Raw genomic sequence first — 3,820 nt, forward strand, 5'->3', positions numbered from 1 at the left:
TCAGAATTAGAATCAGATTTATTGCCCAGGTAGGTTTTTACACATACGAGGAATTTGTCTTGGTGCAATTGTGCTTAAAATATACAATCACATAAAAATATATAAATCACACAAAAATATACAAGTCACACAAAAATCACACAAGAATAAAGTACTTTTTAAAAATATAAATAAATAAAGATAAGAAAAGATGAGAAGACTGTACAGAAGACGGGAGTGGATATAATGTTGTATGTTCAATTTTACCAATTAAAAAATACATGGGCAGGCAGGTTTGAAAATTGAACATGTGGTCTCTGAAGATACCTTGTGGACCACTACTGTTATAGTACGTATATGCAGGTCCCTGTTTCATTCGCAGGTTTTATGTGAAAGGGAATGCTTTTAGGATATTTGTTAAACCTCAAGAATACACATAATTATTTTGGTGAGTGTAGCACCCCAACACTCTGTAAATGCCTTAGTTAAAGGAAATCAACTTGGACTTGAATGACGGGGTGTTTGGGTGTGATTTATAAAGGTAGCTACCACTAAGTTTTACACGTTTTGTGTGAAACCTTTTATAGCCTAATACCTTATGAATAAACAACAAAACTGTCTCTATTCAAACATACTAATATTTTAAATGACAAACAAAATGTAACACTATTTCCCTATACTTACATATATCCCTATACTCAGATCAAATATGCTACTTAACTAAACTCTAAACAAAACAGTGGGCCCACACACACACTCTCACATGCACATAAAAATAAGAAACTGGACAAATAGTTTGTGAAGAGATGAAAGAAGAAAGTAAACGTCCTTCCCGTTCAGCAATGGCATCCTCATGTTTAAACCTCTTGGTTCTTTTGTAATCAGTCAGTGTGAACACAAACCAGATCGGAGATAAAAAGGCAACAATGGATCATTTTGTTGTTAGGTCCTAAACAACTGGGAATTGACATAAAAATGTTAACAGGAGAAAATTTATTTTTTAATACAAGCCTCTGGTCTAGCAAGTGGCTGGCTTTAGCAGTCCCTCTTGAACTCAAATGCCCTAATCCACTGTGTTTAGGCAAGAAATGCTTGTTACTGTCCTCAGCTACAGCTTCTTCTGTTACTTATTTTGTTACTTACATTCACCAAGCTACCATATTGTCATTATCTCTTAACTTTCCTTCAGCTCCGTATTTCTCTCTTTTCTCTTGTCTCTTTTTCGACGTTTCTCCCATCCTGCTTGTTGTCGTTTTTGTCTTCCCACCCCTTTTCTGTTAACTTCCTTACCTACAGCAAATTACCATCAGGTGACATTGAATGATACCTACAGTAACCAAGCAAATGAAACCGCATGAACCAAAGACTGATTATTATTAAATAAAATTATTATTTTACCACACACTTTCCTCCACTATAGAGCAGTTTAATGTAACTACTTAATGAACTATTTACACTCTACTTTATTATTGATGAATTTATGTTAATCTCTCAGTTATCTAAGTTTTCTCTATTGTAACCTAAATTATTTTCAGTTTAATTGCGTTACTGAATTATTTCCATCTTTTTATGTTTATTACAAATTAACTTGTTTTAACCCAGGTACTTTTACACTGGGCTACATGAGTAAACAGCTGTGTTTTAGCATGAAAGTGACCTTGACCCAGGTCTCAACAAAAAAAATACCACTTAGGGCAAGTAAAGATAGTAACTCACTTCCTAATCGGGGATGGCTTTACGACGTTGGGTCTTCAAGACGGTTTGGCTCCGTAGAATCTTCAGATCCTATCAAGAGTGCTTCAGAAGCGGAACAATTTTGTCCTTAAAAATGATACAAAACGGCGTGTTTCTGCGCTTCAATACTCCTCTGACTGGCCTCTGGCTGATTGACTTTGGCCTGATGCCACAATGTTGATGCAAGCATGAATTTCAATCCAATATCTGCAGGGGGTATTTTATTTTGAAATTTGACTGGATTCTCTATGCCCTTTCTGTGTCTGACTTCCTGCCAATGCAGTCTGCTCTGTGCTCCAAGACACTGAATGAACAGCGGAAACAAAAAACATCAGAACATGAAACCAGACCAAAACCTCTCACAGCATCCTGAGAAGAGGTCAGAGGTCATGGATCATAAGTCAGTGAGCAGCCAGAGAAAGAACAAGGAGGACATTTACATCTGACAAATCTGAGGCCCCATTTGAACAAAGACATTTCCATCTCCCTGTCTTTTTCTGTCAAATATAGAGGAAAATAACACCTAAACGATTTCCGAGATTTGAGATGAAACTTGAGATTTTTTCTTTTCTTTTATTTGTCAAAAACATGTCCACACATAAGCAACTATTTAATTCTCTATATAGTGTTTCAGTTGATCATTGCAGAGAAGCTGTAGGCCTCCAGTGTGATTGGCGGATTAGTTGTGGTGCTTTGCTTTGCTGAAGTCTTTTCTGAAAGCTGTCTATCTGTACACTATGTGTTTGTGTGATTTCCATGTCTATCACTGTTGCTGTTGCTTGGCTCAGGAGGACATAATAGACCTTCAACTGCAGCGCAATCTGGATTACTTAGACCATCAGGTAAGAGGACACACACACACAGTATTGTTTGCCATTACATATTTCATACACTGTTTCCCAGTCAATGTTAACCGTGTTTGCGTGTGAGCTTCTTTCTCTCCTTTATTCCCTTTCCTTTATTTCTCCTTTCCTTCCATAGTTTCTTGTTTTTTTGTTATATCCTTGTACATTTGTCAAGTAAAAACACTTTAACTTTTATCTTAGCCTCCTGAGTCATGTATTTCGGTTCTATTGTGTTTTTTTTTAAATGTGACACTATCATGACTTTATTTCACCTTGGTTCTTCATTCTGAGACATAAACCAAAGAGCTTCTGTGATGTTTAGAGATGAGGAAACATACAGGGTTGCATTATCAGTATTCCAACATTATGTTTAAATAAGGCTTAAGAATGGCTCCATAGAGTTCTTCCCATTTGACTGCTGGCAGATGTTACTTACTGTATTTTTGTAGAAACTTAATCACCAGCCATCCACTGCAGAAAGCATAAAAACCCAGCCAGCAAAACAATAATTTATTTGTTGGTTTCTCAATTTAGATGTCCTCTCTTGCAAAAGAAATCTTGATGACTTTCTGAGTAAATTAGGCTTTATATTCCCCAGAATAAAGAACAGAATATTGGGACATTGACTTTTTCTTCCTCTCATTGAGTCTGGTTGATGTTTAATTTGTTCAATCTTTTTTTTCCACAGGTGCCTCCTTTCCATGATGTATACAGCAGAGAATTACATCCCACACTGAAGCTGAATGAAATTGAAACCAGTGTAAGAAAAGGAAAAACACACTCTTACACCCAGAAGATTATCATGTTTTTCAAATACACTGCATGGCCAATGGTATGTGAACAACCCTGTCTACATATTTAGATCTGTGGTCTAGGCCCTAATCAGAATGCTTATACATATGCGGTTACCATATATTTCAGACATAAGTATAGTGTTCCTCCAACTTCTTTTCAACAACATGAGTGCACAAAGCCAGCTCCATAAGGAATAGTTTTCCCAGTTAGGTGTGGAAGAACTTGACTAGCCTGCACAAAGCCCTGACCTCAACCTCAACCCCACCTTTGGAGTGCTCACTATGAGCCAGGCCTTTTCCCACAACATCAGAGTTGGACCTCACTAATACTTTTGTGGCTGAAACCAGAAGAGCAGATGCTGTTACAACAGCAGATTAAGAATGATGGTAAATGGACCTGTACTTGTATAGCGCCTTTCTAGTTGTCCAACCACTCAAAGCACATTTTACACTACGTGCCAAATTCAC

General features: G+C 37.0%; 1 protein-coding gene across 1 annotated transcript in view; it reads right to left on the reverse strand.

Moving 5' to 3' along the window:
* The window catches only part of plekha6 (pleckstrin homology domain containing, family A member 6), a gene marked incomplete at its 5' end in the record, with an annotated part of 45,751 nt that overhangs the window by 17,536 nt on the left and 24,395 nt on the right, over window positions 1-3,820 (reverse strand).

The sequence above is a fragment of the Morone saxatilis genome, unplaced genomic scaffold (assembly GCF_004916995.1).
Source record: "Morone saxatilis isolate NCDOM2014 unplaced genomic scaffold, NCSU_SB_2.0 Contig18, whole genome shotgun sequence".
Taxonomy (NCBI): Eukaryota; Metazoa; Chordata; class Actinopteri; family Moronidae; genus Morone; species Morone saxatilis.